Source organism: Neoarius graeffei, chromosome 10, assembly GCF_027579695.1.
Source record: "Neoarius graeffei isolate fNeoGra1 chromosome 10, fNeoGra1.pri, whole genome shotgun sequence".
Lineage (NCBI taxonomy): Eukaryota > Metazoa > Chordata > Actinopteri > Siluriformes > Ariidae > Neoarius > Neoarius graeffei.
Window position 1 is genome coordinate 25352338 of NC_083578.1, and position 23440 is coordinate 25375777.

At 43.0% G+C, this 23440-nt stretch overlaps 1 protein-coding gene across 1 annotated transcript in view; it reads right to left on the reverse strand.

Annotated features, from left to right (window-relative positions):
• Nucleotides 1-22376, reverse strand: part of si:ch73-236j9.2 (solute carrier family 35 member E2A) — a 105204-nt gene extending 82828 nt beyond the window's left edge. Inside the window, exon 1 of the mRNA XM_060931616.1 lies at nt 22140-22376. The gene's annotated coding sequence lies outside the window, so the exon portion shown is untranslated. The remainder of the gene's footprint in view (nt 1-22139) is intronic.
• Between the last annotated feature and the right edge of the window lie 1064 nt (nt 22377-23440).

The following is a 23440-nucleotide window of genomic DNA, read 5'->3' on the forward strand; positions in this document are numbered from 1 at the left end:
CACATTTTGAAATGAAATAAAATAATCGCAACTTCATGAGAGCCCAGTTCTGGGCCCTCCCCATTCCTGGGCCCGGGACAACATACCTGTTTGTCCCCCCCCCGTCGGTGGGCCTGTTCGCAACTAAAAAGACTGCAGCTATACTGGCAGCTTGAACATGCTTTCTAGTGTGATTGTGTTGCGCTTGCGCAGAACAGTGTCAGTCCTGCGTGCCTAACGAGCTCCGGCACGTGTGCCGTTAACAAAAAGTTCACTATATTTGGATATCCAAATATAGTGAATTTTTTTTTGTGCCAGATATTGGATGTGAAAAGAAGAAAATGTTTGTGGTTGTGTGAATTTCCCAGTACAGGAATTAATACGTTAGCCTATTACCAAACATCTAGTTAGATTTGTACAAAGAGAGAAAGAAAAAAATGTCTTTGTTTGTTTACGACCTTGGTTGCACTTGATTCCATTGGAAATTACTCTACAAATACACATTTGACAAAGATGATAGAATGGCTATGGTATGACTGGAAATTATTTTTGTATTTTGATATTGAATGAAGAAATGGGTTGTTCCATAAGGCATAAGTTTTCAGATCTAAATAGGCTTATGAAAGTGTGTTCCATAGCAGTAGGCAAATAATATACGAGGGGGAAGTTGTTTTTGTGCCAGATATTGGATGGGAAAAGAAAAAATGTGTGTGTGAATTTCCTATTTCAGGAATTAATATATTAATACCAAACATGAAGAAAGATTTTACAAAGAACGATGTCCTTTTGTTTGTTTTCAACCTTTGAGGTGTTGAAAATTTATTACTGAAAATCTGGCAGAATGTTCTATTAAAGAAAAGATAAAAAGAAAATAGTCTTTGTGCGTGCTGTGAAGTGGTTTGAAAAAATGAAATCGGAATCGGCCAAAATTGGTATCGGCAGGTCACACTCCATGGAAAATCGGAAATCGGAATCGGCCCAAAAAATTGCAATCAGTGCATCTCTAGTAAAAACTAAACTTTAGGGTGTATTCAGACCAGGATAGTTCGATAGTTCACTTGCTTTGGTCCGAACCAAATGGTTTTTTTATTTTTTCATTTTGGTGCGGTTCGCTTTCACACTGTACATTTTAGTAAGCGGACCAAAATCTGTCAACAAAGCCACGCGCCCTGAGGTCGTTCAGCTATTGGTCAGAGACGACACGCGCACAAAGCGTTAAGTTCAAAAGTAGTCATGGAGGCTTTCCGTGCTGTTATTCTTTTTAATGTCATCAAAGCTATATGTTTTTTCCAGTTTTTACTGTTTTCACAATTGTGCGATTACTATGCTGTTGTACAAGTAATTTATTAACGACGACTTCAAAGGGCAAAGCGGCTACGGAGGATGGCGCTGATGAGCGCACATCATGTTGTGACAGTTCTGGCTCTTCACGCAAGACGGAGGAGGTATGTGTCGCGATATTCGCCTTATCCATCGTAATAGATGAATTTCTTTTTTGCATCGCTAGTACCACCACTTTTTGAAAGAATGTCCCTGATTTTAATGTAGGTCTGACGGAGTTTCTTCACTTTTAGCCGACATTGTTCTGGGGAGCGCGTGAACCCCTTCTCCTTCATTTTCTCACTGAATACAGCAAACACGTCAGCATTTTTGTGTGTTCTCTCCAAAAGCTCAGATATGTGGACATCTGCCCATATATCCACAAGGGTGCGCGTTTCTTCCTCGGCCCACGTTTGCCCCCTACTCATTTTTTGTACTCTGTAGTCTAGTCTGAATGACTGAACGACTGTTGTAAGGTTCCCTTGACAACCGAAACAGTGTTTGCACTTTGCGGTGGAGTGTCAAGACTCTGTTTCCCATAATGCTCGACAAATGACGGAAGCTACAAAAAAGCAAAACTGTCGGATTAGGTCCGGTCTGCTTTCACACCTCCAAAAGATCCGCACCAGGGTTCCTTTGGTCCGGACTGAGTCCGACCTTGCAGCTCGGTCTCGGTCCGCTTGTTTGGTCCGGACCAGAGTTCGGTGGTTTGTATTCAGACCAACCCAAAAGGTCCGGACCAAGGGAAATTTGGTTCGTTTGGTCGTTTGGTCCGGACCAAACAACGTAGGTGTGAATACGCCCTAAACTTCAATTTTGGTGAGTAATTGTCATAAATTTAAAAGACAGGTTTTCCACCAACATCAAGCCCAGCAAACTAATGGCCTGCCCTGTAATGTAAAGTTGGGTCGAGGAATGAAACCAGGCAGGGTTCTGGTAAAAATTGTTTTAGCTGTCTTCTCTTAAAGAACTTAAAAGAATTTAGATTGAACTGAATAATCTCAAATGCTTCTTGTAGCTTTAAAATAGTCCCAGCAGGTGACTCTGAAGAAAAATACTGTGTGTTTGAACACCGCCCACTGTAAACACTTTGCATACACCCCAATGACCGACTCCACCAACCGCCACAACACCACCGTGCACGATTCCCTCATCGGCACAGCGGAGCACCACAAATTGCTACCTGGTCTGTGGGAAACACTGTACTCTGTGATATGTTCTGTTTAATATTTATGGAAGGAGTCTCCAGTAGCAGCACTTTGTAACAGTCAGCATGTTTTCTGTCACAGAAAGTCTTCAAAACAGAGGAGTTTGCACTTTTCATAGTAACATCACTAACGAGGTTTTTTTTTTTTGTCTTACTGAATTCAACGGGGGGGGGGGGGGGGGGGGGGGGGGCCTGTGAAAAGAGGTATGACAACATTAAATGTAAATATTTGGCAATTTGTGGTAGGTATGACATGTGGTAATAGGAAAAACACAACTTCATTGTGCTAATTTAAGTGTCAGCGCCCAGTCATTGTTCATTTTCCCCATAACACACCCTGAGTATTTTAATCCTGACATAAATATCCTACTTGAGTCATTCTTTTATAAGAAAATAGAGCACATCCTCTTCTAACGTTATTCTAATTAAAGCTACATGATGCATACATAGTAACTAAGCGGGGCTTAGAAATGTTGTAGAAATGACATCGAGGCAAATAACGGAGATGGCACACTTCATGAAATATCCCTCTGGAGCGTGTAAATGTACAAAGTTGACACAGTAGACTGTAATCAGTATAATATTAAACTTCAACAAAGTAGTTCTCTCACTATAAGGAGTGTCTTAAAATCCTTGGTGTGTTTAGACATGCAGTTTATTGTGGAGTGAAACTATAAAACGCTTCAGGGAGATAAGCAATAGAACTAACAGTACTTACGACCTCGATTCCAAAAAAGTCGGGATACTGCGTAAAACAAACAGAATGCAAGGATTTGCAAATACTTTTACACCTATACTCAAATATGATATAAAGACAAGATATTTAATGTTCAGACTGATAAGATATATTGTTTATTGTAAATATACACTGGTTATGAACTTGATGCTTGCAACGTGTTACAAAAAAAAAAAAAGTTAGGACAGGGGCATATTTAACCCCGCTACATCACCTTTTCTTTTAACAACGCTCAGTAATTGGTTCAGAACTGAGGACACCAATTGTTCACGTTTTGAAAGTGAAATTTTTTCCTCGTTCCTGCTTGACATCCGACTTCAGTTGTATATCAGTCCAGGATCTCTGCAGTCATATTTTGCACTTCATGATGCACCACACATCAGGATGTTCAACACCATCGTGAAGCCTGTTCTATTGTATGGAGCTGAGACCTGGAGAACCACAGTCAGACCCATGAAGAGAATCCAGACATTCATCAATACTTGCCTCAGAAGGATTCTCCGCATCTGTTGGCCTGATACCATCAGCAACCAAGAATTGGGGCGGAGGACAAAACAGCAGCCTGTGGAAGAGGAGATCCTCCAGAGAGGTTGGTGAGGGATCAGCCACACCCTCCGAAAACCTGCTTCCAGCACCGCAAGTCAAGCCCTTACCTGGAACCCTCAAGGATAAAGGAAAAGCAGCCAGCCAAAAAAAACCCACCTGGCACCGAGACCTAGAGGTAGACATCAAGAAGATGGGCCGTACCTGGTGGCAACTGGAATGACTGGCCCAGGATCGCGATGCCCAGAGAGCTCTTGTTGGCAGCCTATGCCCCAGATGGGACAACAGGCGGAGATGTGGTGATGACGAACACACCACACATTTTTAAAGGGAGGCAGGCAGGCCGGTTTAGCACCCGCACTCTTTTACTACAAAGCCACGCTGTTGTCACATGCCAAATATGGCTTAGCATCATCTTGCTGGAATAAGCAGGGACATCCCTGAAAGAGACCTCGCCTGGATGGTGGCATACGTTGCTCCAAAACCTGTATGTACTTTTCAGCATTAACCGTGCCTTCACAGATGTGCAAGTTATCCGTACCATGGGCACTAACACACCCCCATAACATGACAGATGCTGGGTTCTGAACTTGGTGCTGGTAACAATCTGGATGGTCCTTTTCCTCTTTAGCACTGAGGACACATCCATGATTTCCAAAAACAATTTGAAATACGGACTGATCAGACCACAGCACATTTTTCCATTTTGCATCATTCCATCTCAGATGAGCTTGGACTGAGAGAATTCAGCAGCTTTTCTGGATGCTGTTGATATATGGCTTTTACTTTGCACGGTGGGTTGAAATTTGTACTGTCAATCCGAGACACCCTAAGCATAAATGTACATGTATTCATACAAGTGGTTTTTGCTGAACGTTTACTGTAATCAAATGAATAAGCTATAATTTTCAAGAATTAATATATCCACTAGTTTTCACTTTCTTGCAACCAAAATTTGATTCTGTGTAGTATTACTATCGTTCTATCACATCTTATGCAAGTTATTTGGTCCTACGTAAATGAGTCCCACAGATCTTGCCAAATACATCTCCAGAGGTGAAAAAAAAAAAACATTAAGGTATTTTGACTGTATATTTTCCCCAAGATGTGATGTATGGATTGGAGACCGTACCCTTAACGAAGAGGCAGGAGGCAAAGTTGGAGGTGGCGGAGTTGAGGATGTTAAGGTTTGCGATGGGAGGTTGGACAGGATAAGGAACGAGCACATCAGAGGGACAGCACATGTGGAGAGCTTGGGAATTAAGCTAAGAGAGATGAGACTGAGATGGTACGGGCACATCCTGAGAAGAGATGCAGAGCATGTTGGAAGGAGAATGTTGAGGATGGAGCTGCCAGGCAAATGAAAACAAGGAAGGCCAAAGAGGAGATACATGGATGTGGTGAGAGAGAACATGAAAGTGGCAGGTGTGGTAGAGAAGGATGCGGAAGACAGGGAGACGAAAGATCCACTGTGGTGACCCCAATCAGGAGCAGCCAAAAGAAGAAGATTTTCCCCATGATGGATTATTTGAATTTGCTTGAAACTTTATGGGAACATGTTAATGATGTTCATTCCCAATATATATAAAAAGTAAAGATGTTGTGTTACTCCATCATTTAATACCTTTTGGCAAACAAGCATTTCTTACACTTGTAACATAGTAGACAAAGCCAGAGAAACATGAAATATTAAATATCGAAAAAGGAAATTTTGTTGAGGATGAGAAACAGAAATACCATCGTCACTATGTGAATAAAATTTCAAGTTAGCAGTTTTCACACTTCATGGCAAAATTACTGCAAGTTATAGCTTAAAACATTTTCAAATCACATCAATGGCGTTCAAGGAAGTTCTTTTTTTGTGATGGTCCCGTTTTTCTTCATCATTCTTGGACAGGTAGTATCTCATCTCATCTCATCATCTCTAGCCGCTTTATCCTTCTACAGGGTCGCAGGCAAGCCGGAGCCTATCCCAGCTGACTATGGGCGAAAGGCGGGGTACACCCTGGACAAGTCGCCAGGTCATCACAGGGCTGACACATAGACACAGACAACCATTCACACTCACATTCACACCTACGGTCAATTTAGAGTCACCAGTTAACCTAACCTGCATGTCTTTGGACTGTGGGGGAAACCGGAGCACCCGGAGGAAACCCACGCGGACACGGGGAGAACATGCAAACTCCACACAGAAAGGCCCTTGCCGGCCCCGGGGCTCGAACCCAGGACCTTCTTGCTGTGAGGCGACAGCGCTAACCACTACACCACCGTGCCGCCACAGGTAGTATTGTCTTCCATTTATTGTAGTTGGGGGATCAATGATGCACAGCACTTCCTGAAGTGGCACTCAACATGTATCCTGTCTGGCAGTTCAATAGAAGGATTTTGCTGGCTCATGTGGATGCATGAATCTGACCAGGTTCTCTCAATCATCTTTAAATGGTTCCATGACAGATCCAAGCCACCACTTCTCATCATACATACAAGCAAGGTATTTTCCTGGACTACACTGGCATAGATCAGAAATCCTCAACTCAGTTGCTGATTCTGCAGTTGATGTTTTCAATACCTGAGCTGTAAAGAAGTGTTGTCTCTAGATATCCTTATGACTTGCAGAGCTTTCTACGCAGTTGGTGAGAAGCAGACTGTTTTGCATTGAGATATCTGGATTTGAGGTGATCATAATGCTGAAGTATGGCAGCATGGTGGTACAGTGGTTAGCACTTTTGCCTTGCAGAAAGAAGGTTTGGGGTTCGAACCTCACGGCCAATGGGGGCCTTTCTGTGTGGAGTTTGCATGTTCTCCCTGTGTCTGTGTGGGTTTCCTCCGACAGTTCAAAGACATGCAGATTGGGTCAAAATACCCAGCCACTGGGGTTGCACCATCCAGTGAATATGTCTGAAGGTTCGGAGTCATCCAGGTCATAGGAAACCATAGGTGCTAAAGAAGGCAACTGGACTTGCTTGAAATTCTTCAAGACGTTTCACCTCTCATCCGAAAAGCTTCTTCAGTTCTGTATGACTAGTGGGGAGAACAGCACCTCAATAACAAAGGACACTTGTTTCAGGACTGCAATGTACGCATTTTAGCCAGAGAAGACCGGTGGTCTGAAAGAGGAGTAAAAGAAGCCATCTTTGTCAACCTGGAATGACCATCACTGAACAGAGAAGGGGTTCTGAGACACCACTTATCAGCAACCTACAATGCAGTCCTTGGTACACTTCCCAGAAAACTGAATTGAGGTATTTCACCCACGTGACCAAGTCACGTGATGCCGCCATTTTGGACGGCGTGCTTAAGTCCTTCAGTGCAAGGCGGTATGAGATGGTGGAGACCTTTGCACGTTTTAACAAGAAAGTAAGCTGTGATTCGTGTTAAATTGGATCTGTCTTTTATCACAAACACTACCCAGCCTTGGTATGGAGCCAAGGTTGTCGACAGAAGTCAACAGTTTGATGAAGGATGACCCCAGCAGTTTGAAACGGTACAAGGTAGGCTATGTTCACAACACTTTCTTGTTACTTGGGGGATCCGAGATCCCTTGAAAACATGATTTGGGAAATGTTGGGGGGATCTCTAAAATATTGGCAAAATGATGTATTGACATAGCAATCGTGTGTAACGGGAAGCATTTGCATATCCGAAGTGTTGTGTTTACTTGACAACGACTGCTGCTGCCAGGTTGGTTGTTGAGTAGCCTGACTGTTTTTTTTTTTTTCTTGCGTGTGGTATCATTGTTGACGCGAGGTTGTTTTTTGAACATGCCAATGCGGACACGATTTCCCCTGATGAGTTATGACTTCAGACGCGATGCGTGTGTGGAGTCCGCGTGATATGTGCGTAAGATAGGCTTTTCATGTGTTTGGAGATCCGCGCTCTTTTTCTTTTCTTTTTTTTTCCTTCTTTCTTTCTTTCTTTCTTTCTTTCTTTCTTTCTACGTAATTTCCCTGTTTATTTCTGTCCCGTTTCTTTCTAGCCTCTTTTATTGCGTTTTATGTCTGATGTCACTTTATCTACTTGTTTTGTAATGACTTGATACTTTCAATATAAAAAAAAAAAAAGATCCGCGCTCTGAGACAAGCGCAAGCACCCCCCCCAAGGGAAATAAAGGGACCCCCCAAAAATATCAGCATAGTTCGAACAGGGTAAACAGGAAAAATTAAATGATTTATTTTAGGGGGCTCATTCGTCTCTTCACAGCTGCAATCCATTTGGCCCTCTTGTCTGGGTCAGTAGTAAACCGGTAAAAGGAGCGTCCTGCATGCTGTCCCTGTCTGTTGTGGCAGCCCACAGCACAACAAGCAAACACCATGGTTATTTATAGAGTGCTTACTGACAAATTAATCGATTCTAGGTGTCTGTAACACATTTTTTTTCAAGCTGGTTCTCCCTCCCTGTCTGCAGCGTTAGTATGTAGCTTGCCGTTCAAGACGGCGGACACCGGGGCGTCACGTGCCCCTGTGACGTCAGGTGAAATACCTCAATGCACAGCCACACCAAGACTCAGGCCAAGTTTACATTAGACCGTATCTGTCTCGTTTTCTTCGCGGATGCACTGTCCGTTTACATTAAAACGCCTGGAAACGGGAATCCGCCAGCGTCCACGTATTCAATCCAGATCGTGTCTGGTCCGGTGCTGTGTAAACATTGAGAATACGTGGATACGCTGTGCTGAGCTCTAGCTGGCGTCGTCATTGGACAACGTCACTGTGACATCCACCTTCCTGATTCGCTGGCGTTGGTCATGTGACGCGACTGCTGAAAAACGGCGCGGACTTGTATCACCTTTCATTAAAGAGTATAAAAGTATGAAAATACTGCAAATACTGATGCAAATACTGCCCATTGTGTAGTTATGATTGTCTTTAGGCTTGCCATCCTTCCACTTGCAAGTGGTGAGTGACTTGTGCACAGCGGCTCAGTCCCGAATCACTGCTCGTGCGCTTCACTCGCGTGCTCTGTGAGCTGTGCAGGGCCGGAGTGTGCACCCTCCAGAGGGCACTCGCTGTTCAGGACGGAGTGATTTGGAGCGCAGCCGCTGAGGAGGAAGCGCTGAGCCGCACTGACACATTTCAACTTACGTGCCGAATTAGTCATGTGATTAGCGTATCCGTGTATTGGCGTTGCTGTGTGCATGCGAATCGTGTATTGGCGTTGCTGTGTGCACACTAATTGTTTTTAAAAACGTTAATCTGATGATATTTGCAGTTCTTGCTGCACAAGGGGGTCACACCAGATACTGAAAGCAAAGGTTCACATACTTTGCCACTCACAGATTTGTAATATTGGATCTCATCTCATCTCATTATCTCTAGCCGCTTTATCCTTCTACAGGGTCGCAGGCAAGCTGGAGCCTATCCCAGCTGACTACGGGCGAAAGGCGGGGTACACCCTGGACAAGTCGCCAGGTCATCACAGGGCTGACACATAGACACAGACAACCATTCACACTCACACCTACGGTCAATTTAGAGTCACCAGTTAACCTAACCTGCATGTCTTTGGACTGTGGGGGAAACCGGAGCACCTGGAGGAAACCCACGCGGACACGGGGAGAACATGCAAACTCCACACAGAAAGGCCCTCGCCGGCCACGGGGCTCGAACTCAGGACCTTCTTGCTGTGAGGCGACAGCGCTAACCACTACACCACCATGCCGCCCTAATATTGGATCATTTTCCTCAATAAATAAATGACCAAGTATAATATTTTTGTCTCATTTGTTTAACTGGGTTCTCGTTATCTACTTTTAGGACTTGTGTGAAAATCTGATGACGTTTTAGGTCATATTTATGCAGAAATATAGAAAATTCTAAAGGGTTCACAAACTTTCAAGCACCACTGTATACTGATAAAGCTTGGGCTTCATCGCTGTTAGCTATAGATGATGGTGTGTATGGCTTCTCTTTACCCATCTGTGTATCTTCATCAATTTCTGTTCCATCAGTGAATCCTGAGGCCTTTACCATACACGAGAGACACCACTTCTATCCAGGTTTGATCAAGTTTCCCCGTGTGTATTGTTAAGCGCTCTTGTTTTCTCTGTACTTATGATTCTCAATGAGTGACTGTTTGCTGGCACGGGATGCAAGTTGAATTCATCACAACACTGTTTCTGAAGAAAGCTATTGAACAGTTATTCTGTGATTACCGAGTCGTACATGAGCTGATAGCCGATGAGGTGTGTAGCACCGAGTTGGCTATAAGCCATGTATGATGAGATTGAGTGGAATAACTGTTTTATTCTAACCACATACACTGGATTTTGAGAAATGGAGCTTTTTTTTTTTTTTGCAAATTCGATAAATAAATTAAAAAAAAAAAAAAAAAAAAACTTTATACAATACGTCCGACAAAACCATTTCCGCTTAGAATGTAAAGAAACTGGCAAAATGACCGTAACAATTTGTGAAAAATGCAATAATAAATCATTCTTGAAAAAAAAAGATGCGTTCTTACCATCAAATACTTTTATTCCATATTGTGCTGCTTTTTTTGGGGGGGGGGGGGGGGGTTGTTTTTCGAGTAGAGTTTTTATTTCGTCCTCAGTTGGTTCAGCAACATGCTCTGCCATTTTCTTCTTCTTTAGGTTTTTTTTGACGGTTGGCAAACCAACTTAAAGGTGCATTATCGCCACCAACTGGGCTGGAGTGTGGAACAGGAGATTTTTTTTTGGGGGGGGGGGGGGGGGGGGCACGACTATTCTTTTAGCTATTTCGGTTTCTTTTAAATACTTGATAAAGTGATGCGCTTGATGTGTTCTGCCATTTTGTTTTTCTCTACTCACTACAATATGAGCTGATATCCTATTAGTAGAGTAGCCAATCAGAGTGTGCGACTGCTCATATCCAGTGAACGTGGATAGAATAAACAGCATTTCACCAAAAAAATATTTCTGGTGATGCAAACAAATTGTGACATCATCTATCAATCAGAACATCCACGTCTCGATTTCAATAGTTCCTCGTCTGTTCCTAACTCAGCCACATTTGAAAGATCAACTTTTCCTTTCGTATTATAGGCTGCCTTTTTTAGTAAAGCTATATCCAATCATAGAAGTGTCAGTGTAGCTGTGGTTTAGAAGGAATTCTTAGTTGTAGCCTTCTCAGTACTGGTGAATTTAACTCCTTTTTAAAAATCACCGATGTTCAAGTAAGTATGCAACAAATCTGCTGTGTGCTGCTTAATCTATCGTCCTCCCAGTTCTACAGACAGTCAGTCTCTTTTTGTCTGAATTTGCCAACTTGCTCTCAGACATCATTTTAGAAATAAGATAAAATCATTCCTACTGGGGATTTTAATCCACATATTGAGTTTTTAACCGATCCCATGGTTACAGAATTTCTAAATATTACTCAGGCTACATCCACACGACAACGGCAATGAGATTTTTTTTTTTTAAATATTGCGTCCACATGGGCAACGGATCAGTAAAATATCAGGTTCATATGGCAACGCAACGCTTGCTGAAAACGATGCAATACACATGCCGCACCTCTACGTGCGCTGTAAGACGGTCCCATCGGAGACACCAGAACAATAGAAGAAGTAGACGCATGCGCATAAACCCCTTCTTCTGTAGCATCAGCCACATAAAGTTTTGATTATTAGTCAGTAGCGTAAAATAGTATCTATTGTCTAAGGTGGTGTTTACATTAGACCGTATCCGTATCGTTTTCGTTGCGGATGCACTGTCCGTGCACATTAAAACGCCGGGAAACGACTCCACAGGCGGAACAATTTGAATCCGCCAGGGCCCACGTATTCAACCCAGTTCGTATGTGATCCGGTGCTGTGTAAACATTGAGGAACGAGGAAACGCAGTGCTGAGCTCTAGCTGACGTCGTCATTGGACAACATCACTGTGACATCCACCTTCCTGATTCGCTGGCGTTGGTCATGCCACGTTGGTCATGTGACGCGACTGCTGAAAAACGGCGCGGACTTCACTTCCTGCTATTTGTGTGTGTACGCAAATTGTTTTAAAAACGTTAATCTGATTATCCGCTGATTCGAAATAATGTAAACAGGGCCTAAGACACTTATTTATATTTCATATTAAAACGTCTATGTAAATTAATACATAGAAAGCCTGGCCAGGCGCTGAACGTTCTTCTGCCTTCACTTCAAGAGAAATTCAGGGCGAGCATGAGCCTAGGTTCTTCCCTGTCACTGTCACACGCGCACACCTTCTCACTCCCTGTCCTATGGCTATAGAGATCTTGCAGTCACGTGACCAGAAAGTTAACAGCCGCCATCTTGTCGGTAAAAAACACAGCTGAATACTGCTGCACTCGTGTACAGAATGGATCAATTTCAACCGATTGACTACACGGCTCATTTTTCTAATGAACAGATAACTAGATATATGTCTAAAATAAACGATCTACAGATTAGTGACCCTTATGGCTTACCGGACAGAGTTTTCACGACCGTGTCCGTGGATATTGAACTGCCAGAGGTGGAATACCCAGATGTGTATAATTACCTCATCAACTTTCCCTCGCTGTTCAGTGGTGAAGCACTGCGTGCTTATAAATCTCTGGACAGTTATCTTTACAGAAATTCAGGATTTGTCAGTGACTCAGATGTGGCATCTTGTAAACAAGAAAATAACAATCCTCATTGGACGGGTAAGTCACTTAGTATTGAGTATAGCACTGACCAGCCGATTATAGAATAGAATAAGGTAATTCCAGCTGTAATTCCAAATCGTCCGTCTTGTTTACATGGATCTGGCGTTGGAGAGGTAGAGGCTTAGCAGTGGAGATTTGAGTGGCTGTTTTCTGAGCTTAGTCAACAGGCCGGCTCTGCAGCCTCGCTTTTGCTTCCGCTCCCGACGCCGCCTCCTTCACTTTGCTTCCGATAACAATCCACGGAGACCCCGCTGGTCTCGCTATCTCGTCCGGAATGTTGTGCATGCGATGGAAATCGCTACAAACCGTCATTTTCTGCTGGAAACCAATGTCCAGTAAGTCCATACGGTTGTAGTGGATATTGAAGTCCGGTACAGACGAACAACACGCAGAAATACACACAAAAAACATAAACGTGCACAGATAGGGAGAGCTTGTAGCCGCAGCCGTTGTAGTAGAATTGTATATAGTAGGGTTTTCCAGAAGAAAAGGTAGAAGCAGAAGTAGAAGGCGGAAATGGCGTTTGACCGACAAGATGGCGTCTGTCACAATCTGGATCGGCTGTGACGTCACATGCAAGATCTCTATAGTCCCTTTAAATCACGTGCTCGTTTTTTGAATGGAGACGCGGAAAGAGGAATGAACAGGGGTAGATGGAGAGAGAGAGGAATGAACGGGGGTAGATGGAAGCCGGTACGCCAACATTCTGAGATCCTCCAGAATTCTTTAATGGTCCGGAATAAATTGAATGCTATACGTTGATGGATTACTTTATTCTTCTACGCCCTTTTTGAGGAATGTATTGTCGGACTTAAACCAACATCTGAAGAGGTGAGATCGCTCCTTTTTTTTTTTTCCTATTTTTGCTGGCGGGATTGTTTTTGTTTTTGGAAAGCGCACGGGCGGTGCGCGGTTTGGTACTGCTTCCGCAGTGTTTGGACTAAAGACTCTGCCCTAAGAGCTATTCTCTCACTCTGCACCATTACACAATAAATATTCACAGTGAAAATATTTTGTAAGCGCGTTTCATGATCCAAGTTATAGGATTTGTTGACAACTGGCATCGAGTTCGTTACACTTCTACCCGGCGTGAAGCACTGACAGTCATGTGGTTGTGACGTCATTGTAAACAAATCCATTCTACTCATCCAGACGACTTCGCAACGGTGCCGTTGCCAGATTTTTTCACTCTGGAACCCGTTCTCAAAAGATTTCGTTTTGGGGCACCCAAAACGCCGGTGCCGTGTGGACGCCAGGCCAAAACGATAAACAATTTTATCAGATTCACCTGAATCCGTTGCCGTGTGGACAGGGCCTCAGTCCTTTAACATCATGCAACAGGTCCAACACATGATCGTGGCCACACCTTAGATTTCGTGTTTACATCTGGTTTGCTGACATAGAACCTAAGTACTAATGCAAGCCTCAATGCCAGGCGCTGCCCGAATGCCCAATTTGCCTTACCAAGACGCTCGGGCAGATATATTCTAGCAAGTTAGGCCTATTCGGGCACATCTATGGTCAGCTTCTTTAAGCACGAAAATGATTTGAGTGAGTACGTGACAAAAAACAAGACATATTAACCAGCATCCTCGCCTCCCCTGTGATTACCATTTTGTTTTTTTCTTCCTGATTTGTAACAGCGATTCTGATTGGCTCGCTTCGCGTGTACTTGGAACTGGATACACAGATATTATGACAGGCCTCAAATGTTAACTTTTAACATCTTAAATGGCCTCAAATTTTTTGCCCCCCCCCCGAATTTCCTTTTGCCTTAAAAAGTTTGCAGGATTTTAGCAAGTTTTCAGGTACACGGTTCAAGGCAATACTGATATGTTTTCTAGGGGTATAATTGAATTATTTAGACAAAAGTACATGTTTTTTAAAAGGCTATTGACTTTTTTCTGTCAATGCACCCTGCTTACTAGGGCCTGGTTTGGGAGATAACTTTGGACAAGGTTCATTTTGGGGTGGCTTGGATTTTGATTTCATATAATTGAATATTGACACCTGCTTTGACATCTTAACACGGAAGAAAAAAAATGAAAATAATGATTTCCATCCATCAATCCACCCATTCCCTCCCCTCCATCATCTTCGCTTCACATTCATGATGAGCCAACGTCAAATGATAAATGGGATAAGATATTTATCTATGGGATAATTCACTATGTAAATGATATACATTTATTGTAGAGGGTGTGGTTTACTATCTGAGACACAAAAGCATGCCTTTCCATTCATTGAATGTACTTCCCACTAGCTTTTTTGCATACATATGTAAATGTCCTGAAGTCAACCCAGGAAACCGTAGAGAGCACCAGCGACCACTCAGTGATGAAAAGCACAAATGCGCACACGTGCCAATTGCTCCGATTTTATTTTCCTCTACAAATATACACTCCATCTTGGACTTGCCATCCAGTGAGATGGCACTGACTTCCACTGTTAGGCCATCCTTAAAAAAAAAAAATCTGTTCATCGGGTGAGCAAAAAAAATTCAGTCGGGAGGGAGGGATTTTTTTTTTACTCTATGGATGGATAAGAAATCGCAATGCTGTGTTTGCTTTTTCTTTCAGTACTTTTTTATTACAAAAGCAGAGACATTTAATAAAATGACAGTTTAATCAACTGAAACTTGTACAAAAACTTTGTTAGCATTTTAAATGCTGACTGCAACATTTGCAAAACTTTTACAAAGGTACTTAAAATGTCCGACACACGGACTTTTTGTAGTTCTAAATCGAGCGTTAGGCCGAGTTCGGATGAAATTACACTATTAAAATGATCACTGAATGATTTGTTTTTCTGAATCTTTACTATTTTGTTGTTCGCTAGAATACCATTTTGCGATTTCACACTTAAGCAAATGTTTGAAAACTCCGCATCTCCTTCCTTCATGGTGGCTGACATTTTTTTGTGCCGCACGGCGCATGCGCAGAGCTGATTCAGTTCAGAGTGCACGCGCACTCGGCGGAGGCAGTAGTGTGTCGGAGGGAACAGAAGCAGAGATGACGCTTATTTTGTCTCCGGTAAACCAGTCTTCTCTCGTTCAATTACGTGCTGGCATCAAAAGACACCGTTGGTTGTAAATGAAACCAAACTGAGTGGTTGGAGTGTATTTTCATACACAAATGGAGAAATGTTCGCTGAGTGTTTAATTGTGTAGCCCCACTGCAGACCGTCGTCGTTGTTAATTCATAGCATGCTCAGCTGCGTGAATGTGTCATGCACTGAAAATAAGAGATTTACAAGCCAGGAACGCCTCATGATGCAATACGCAAGAAAAGAAAGAAGATTTACTGCCATTTTACTTTGTATTTGAGTAAAGTGAATAAATAAATGGTCTGTGGAAAATACATTTAATCCTGGGAACTGCGTGCACAGGAGTTTATTTTGTGTTTCTCCCCCCCCCGGCTGGCTACTTATTTGTCATGGCTGGCTAGTATGAGCCTTATGGCCCTTTTCCACTACCCTTTTTCAGCTCACTTCAGCCCGACACGGCTCGCGTTTCGACTACCTCAGAACAGCACGACTCAGCTCGCTTCAGCCCTGCTCAGCACCCAAAACTCGCACGGTTTTGGAGTGGGGCTGAAGCGAGCCAAAGCGAGCCGAGTGGGGCTGGGGCGTGAGCAGACACTCCCCTGTGCACTGATTGGTGAGGAGGAGTGTCCTCACATGCCCACACACGCCCCGCAAGCACGCTGGGATCTGTAAACACCGTAAACCCGGAAGAAGAAGAATTACGAATTACGAGAATTTCTGAAGCCTTATGCGCCTCGCCTCATCTATACGCTCTTGCCAGTATCTGTTGGTGTTGTCGGTGACACCAAGACCAGCAACACTAACGACTCCATGTCCTCCATGTTTATTGTTTACTCTCCGGGTCGTGAGACTACCGCTTAAAAGGTCACTGATGTCACTGTTTGCGCCGCCTAACGACATCACGTGACGTCCACCCACTTTCGCTAACTCCACCCAATGTGTCCACCCACTTCCAGCCAGCACGGTTCAGCGCGGTTGTAGTTGAAATGCAACTCCAACAGCCCCACTCAGCTCGACTCAGCCCAACTCAGCACGGCATGGCTCAGCCCAACTCAGCCGCGTTGGTAGTAGGGCTGCACGATATCAGAAAAATATGCGATATTCGATAACATGACTGAATATCTCGATATCGATATGTATCACGATAATTAAATACATGGTTTTCTTACCTCTACTCGCCGTTCTGCCCTGTCGTTGGTAGCTGCTACCACTGTTTTACATGTCTTGCAAAGTACCCGAGTTTGCAGTATGTCATCCCTCCTGAATCCAAAGTACTTCCAAATAGCAGACGTGCATTTTTTTTTTTGGAAACCAGTTCCTCCTCACACAAGTTTGTCTCACCACACTTGCTACCGCTCCCACCTTCCGCCATCACCACGAGGCTTTTACTTGTTTTGCAATAGGGGGCGGAGTTATCCCGCGGTGCTTGTTGACATTCAAATGTGATTGGATGGCACAGAAAAATGTGCCTTTTATCGAAATTTAAGTAATTTTTGCGGTATGTGTATCGCAAACTATGATATCGCGATATCGATACTTTTTCGATATATTGTGCAGCCCTCGTTGGTAGTGGAAAAGCGGCATTAGTGGAAAGCCCTGGGAATGCGGAAATGTCAAGTTCAAGTTTAGATTTACGAACCCCAAAAAAATGTCGAAAAACCGGCGTTAAAAAAAAAAAAAAATTCAACCGCACAAACGGCACTCACCCGGCCGGTGGACCGGAAACAGAACATTTTTTAATAATGGCCTTACGCTGATGATTTACAGCTCTACCGGTCTCTGGATCCCAATAACGTGTTTAACGTATCATTTATTCTAGCCTGTATTAATGATGCGATAAATTGGATGTCCTATAAATTTCTTCAGCTTAACACTGACAAAACCAATTTTAATAATTGGCCCACAGAAGAATACAGCTCATGTGAAGAAGGTCTTGGGTTCATTAGGACAGCATATTAAACCAGTATCTAGGAATTTCGGGGTGCTCGTTGACTCCAGTTTAAACTGTGAAACTCGTGAATAAACCAGTACAGTTGGGCTTTTCTCAGTTAAGAAACATTGAAGACTGAGGTATGGCCTCTACCGGGTGCCTTTCTAGTTATTATTGACAGTTGGCTTCTTCCTCTGCATTTTCCAACTGATTGCACTCTTTTATACTCACTGGCAGTGTTGTAGTCAAGTCACTAAACCTCAAGTCTGGGTCCAGTCTCGAGTCCGAGTCAAGTCCAAGTCATTAAAAAAACCTGAGTAGAGTCCGAGTCGAGACCACTATTGATCTGAGTCGAGTCCAAGACTCCAGCCGCACCATTTGACGGTGGCTGTTTTAGCGCCATTAACATTAGCTTGTTCCTGAACATGACGTATGAACAGGTGAATGTGCTTCTGTTTGTCAGGGAGTGTGAAGTATTCTGTCAGAGATGGTTGGGAGACGGATGTAAGTGCAGAAGGTGTGTTTATTAATACAAGTGAAGACAAACAATCCAGAACGGCAGGCAAAATCGCAAAACGGTGAAACAGCCAATAAGTCGAGCGAGGCACAAACAGGCTATTGTAGACTCGGCAGAATCAAAGACGAGAAACAGGAAATCAGGGATCAGGAAACCGAACAAGGAAACAAGGCTCGGTAATATGTCAGCAATGCAACTCAATACTTCGTAAAGTAAGTGTGCTTTCACAGTTTTTATACAGGCGCGCTGATTGTGCCTTAATCCTGTGCAGGTGCAAGTTGTTTACACCATGCGCCCGAGAGTCTGTCTGATGCACGTGTCAATGCGCGCAGGTGTGACACTCTTGCATGAAATTAGTACAAAAATTACTGTTGATATATCTTATGCCGGGGCGGCACGGTGGTGTAGTGGTTAGCGCTGTCGCCTCACAGCAAGAAGGTCCGGTTTCCCCTACAGTCCAAAGACATGCAGGTTAGGTTAACTGGTGACTCTAAATTGACCGTAGGTGTGAATGTGAGTGTGAATGGTTGTCTGTGTCTATGTGTCAGCCCTGTGATGACCTGGCGACTTGACCAGGGTGTACCCCGCCTTTCGCCCGTAGTCAGCTGGGATAGGCTCCAGCTTGCCTGCGACCCTGTAGAAGGATAAAGCGGCTAGAGATAATGAGATGAGATGAGATATTCCAAAAAAATAAAGAAAAAATACGAGTCCAAGTCATCAGTGCTCAAGTGCAAGTCAAGTCACGAGTCGGACTCGAGTATTAGAAGCCTGCTCACCGGCCACTTCATTAGGCACACTTGTTCAACTGCTCATTAAAGCTAGTATCTAATCAGCCCATCATGTGGCAGAAAACAACAGCATTTTGCTTAATTATTTAAAAAAAATCAAATAAATAATAAGAAAAAGACAACAGCTTTACTTTTTTTAAAATATGTATCTCAGCAATGAACATTAACACTTTCCCATAAAAGAAAAAGGTTAACGCAAATTCAAATAATTCTTCTTGGGAAAATATACTGTCAAAAGTGGTTTCATTTGGCAAGATCTGTGGGATTTTTTTTTTTTAAAGCAGGACCAAATAACTTCTAGATGGGATTGAACCAGTGGCGATCCTAGAGTGATTTACTCCCCGGGCGAAACCCCCTGCCGGTGCCCTCCCCCCACCCGTCTTTTTTTTTTCGGGGGTTTTTTTGGGGGGACCTTTTTTTTTTTTGGACCGTTTTTTTTTTCGCGCCCGCACTCGTGCCGCCCCCCCCCGTGTTGGGCTCTGTATTAGCCAACAGAATGTTAACAGCTTTACATGGTCGTTTAAACATTTCTCGTCGTGTGTTGTACGTCGCGGACACGGCCCGTTATAAATTTGCTGTTACCAGAATGGCAATGATCAAGTCGTAATGTATTACTCAAGACTCTGTGTAATGTCATAGTAGTGTAGTACTATGGTAGTAAAGTCTTTTTGATGACTAGTACAACGTTCCGCTGGTGGGATTGTGCATATTATGGGGCTACGACAAGTTAGGCACACACACACACTGATGACGTCACCTGCGCAACTTTGGTATCAAGGGCTACCGCATGACGTCACCGCGCCGCGAGATTTTGTTAGGCGCCATATTGGAAGACCAAGTACACATCTATGCAAGTACATACATTCATAAAACAAACTACACCTGAAATGTAGCCAGGGCCGGTTCTGCCCTAATCTGGACCCGGGCGCAACATCGCGCAACCCCCCCCCCAAAAAAACCCAGTCTAAATCAGGACAACCATCACATAACTATAACTATAAACATTTTATATCAACTATTTTAACTAAATGGGCTATAATAAATAAGCCTGCAGGCAGCCACGGCGGGCTGCCTCAGAAAAGTAACCATTCAATGACACAACTGAAAGCCTGCAGCCACAGCGGGCTGCCTCAGAAAAGTAACCATTTGTCCTACCTTAAAACTCGTTTTGCATTTTCTGCCTCCTTTTTTGTATTTTCGACCCTCCATTTATTTTCTTTCCTTTTCTGAAAACCAGATTTGTGTCCAGACCGATTTTTTTTTCGCACCCGCGCTCATGCCGCCCCCCCCCGCGATGCCGCCCCGGGCGGCTGCCCGGTCGGCCCGCCCCCAGGACCGCCCCTGGATTGAACTATAGTAAAATCCTACAGAATCACATTTTGTTTGCAAGAAAGTGAAATCTAGTGGAGACTAGGCTTCTTTTTTCCCCCATTTGCTTACAGTAAACATATAGCCAAACATGAATACATGTCCCGGGGGTGGCACGGTGGTGTAGTGGTTAGCGCTGTCGCCTCACAGCAAGAAGGTTCTGGGTTCGAGCCCCGTGGCCGGCGAGGGCCTTTCTGTACAGAGTTTGCATGTTCTCCCCGTGTCTGCGTGGGTTTCCTCCGGGTGCTCCGGTTTCCCCCACAGTCCAAAGACATGCAGGTTAGGTTAACTGGTGACTCTAAACTGACCGTAGGTGTGAATGCGAGTGTGAATGATTGTCTGTGTCAGTCAGTGCGTTTACATGCACATAGAGAGAATCGAATTTCTGCCGTTGCTCGACTGAAATCGAAGTTCAAAATGCCATGTATACACCTTAATTCGGCTGAAATTGAACCGAACTTGATTTCTCGGAATCGAGCTGCACGACCTAGATTACGCGATTTCTGTCGAGCTACTTAGTGCATGTAAACCCTATTGAGCTACGTATTCGAGCTACTTACTTCAGCACTGCCCCTTCCGGAAGTGACGAGACCACAAGCGGGAAACACAACAGCCTCGGTTGGCATGACAACGGCATGAATCTTTTCTTTGTGGCATTGTTTGCACTGTTAAAATTTAGCTCACTTATTGTATCACCAAATACATCTGTACAGCTGTTGCATAGCTGTGAATTGTGTACATAAACAAGTCATTGTATATGTGTGTATATATATATATATATATATATATATATATATATATATATATATATACACACACAACATCTGAAGAATGTCAATAAAAACAAAGCAATTGAACTTTTTGTGTGTTTATTAAGACATAAGTTAAATTGTAAGCAAAAAAAAAAAATTTTTTTTGTAAGCAAAAAATGGACTTTAGAAAAATATACAATTGTGCAAAATAAGTTGTCTTACAAAACAGTGCAGGACAGTTTGTAGCCATACAGTCTGTTAGAGCAAGCCTAACAGCTTGAGCACGGAACTTGTGAACACGGAACTGCCAGTGTTGCCAGATTGGGCGGTTTTAAGTGGAATTTGGCGGATTTGAACGTTTTGGGCTGGAAAACGTCAGCAGTATCTGGCAGCACTGCTGATAACTTTGTTTATACTCTTGAATAGCTCTTCATGACGACAACCGGAAGTGTACCAACATGATGGGGCGTGTAGCACCACCTGTGGCTCGGGTGCACAATGTACCTCACACAATAGCTCGATTTCCTTGTGTGCATGTAAGATTGGATTTCTCTGGCACCCCTGCTGGGACCCTTAGCTCGATTACCGACAGCAGCTCGATTTGGATGTGCATGTAAACCCACTGTATGTGTCAGCCCTGTGATGACCTGGCGACTTGTCCAGGGTGTACCCCGCCTTTCGCCCGTAGTCAGCTGGGATAGGCTCCAGCTTGCCTGCGACCCTGTAGAACAGGATAAAGTGGCTAGAGATAATGAGATGAGATGCACTTTAATCCAGTGCTGCCTGAGGGATCAAAGGTCACAGGTGTTCAATAACTTGCACGGATTTCTAACTTCATTGCAATGCCATGTTGAGAATCGGTATTCGTTGGACTATTTTCCTTGCTTGTTAAAATGTCTGAACCTTTTCAATTACCAATTAACCTGTTTACCTGTAGAATATCCCAGACAGGTGTGTTTTTTAACTTCCACAACTTTCCCAGGCTTTTCTTGCCCCTGGCACAACTTTTTTTTGGAAAGTGTGGCAGACATCAAATTCAGAATGAGTGTATGTAAAATAATAATAGAAGTTTATCAGTTTGAACATTACATATCTTGCCTTTGTATTGTATTCGACTGAACAGAGGTCGAAAAGGATTTGCAAGTTACTGCATTTTGTTTTTATTTGTTTTTACACTCCCACAAAGAATAAAAAGAAGTGACATGGATACCATTTAAAATCCGACCAGTCAACAAAATAGCTCAAACCATTTATCATGAAAATCCATGAATGTCATGACAATCCTTGTTTAACTGAAGAGAGAAGAGAACTGTACCTGCCACATTTTGCTTTTCCTGTCCGCAGGAAAATCAGCCCTCCGACAACAAACTGCACCACTTCACCATCACTAAAACGAATAAAATAACACTTTAACTTGGGGGGGAATAACAAATATTAAATCCTGCCCAATTACATGTCCATCAAATAAGCTCTCCCTGGTTTGTTGCTATTCCACACGCATAATGAACCTCTACACTGCAACACTTCCATCTGCTCCACCACAACGTGTCGACGTTCCTTTCACATACCAAATACCTTCCTACTCCCTACATCAGTACACTCCCAAATTACACAAAACAATCACTTCGAGTGCACTACATATGCTGTGAGAGTTCATTTGGGATTTAACCGACCTTTCAGCCGTGGGTTCGTCCGCTCGAAGGAAAGTGCTATTTGGTTCTTAACTGCGCAAAATTGCGCAGTGCAACTTCAAAATATTTTCTTAAATATGGGTTGTTTTACAATCAAGCTAAAAATCACATTTAACACTTATTATCTTCAATATCAAAAGGCTTGACTAAATAAGCTTGGTTGTTTATTATTGTAGCCCTGTGATAGCTCTATTTACCATGCAAAAAAAAAAAAAAATTGGTGATAACGTTATTTTTGGTGAATGTATGGCAATATGTCATATTTAGCAAAATTACTCGTGTCATTTAGAAAAAGTGCCTTTTTGACCACAGGTAGCTCCAAAAGGGATGCACTTAAATCATTCTTTATACCGTAAAACACATATTCGGTTCCATATCATTGGAAACATAGTTAAGTTTTAATGTTGAATGCCAGTAAGTTTTCAGACTATTTTGATTAAAAAAAAAAGTCCTCTCCGAGACAGCTAATTTTTCACTATAAAATAACATATCTAAAATGATTATTTTCATCCTAAAATGTGGTCAAGATATTGGGACATAAATATTAGAGACAACTAACACAAAGCTTACAGCCTTATATTTAAAAGCACTATGGAAGTAGTGGATTCTGAATTGTCAAAAAAAAAGTCCTCTCTGAGAATCACTTCATTTGTTTCTCCCATCTTATAGCAGATTACACAAAACTACTATACACATATGTCAAAAAATTACCTGAAATCTGTTCTTTAACTTGTCCTTCACTTAAAAACTGATACAAGAACCAGTTTGAATCAATTTGAATTTTGGACCCCTGTGACACAAACTTTGTACCCTGATTGTAAAAAAACAAAACAACTGGGTGAATATAAATATATACAGTATTGCAATTTTAACACGCATGATTGATCGGAAAAATGCTTCGATGTAAACGCGGAAGTGGGTGTAT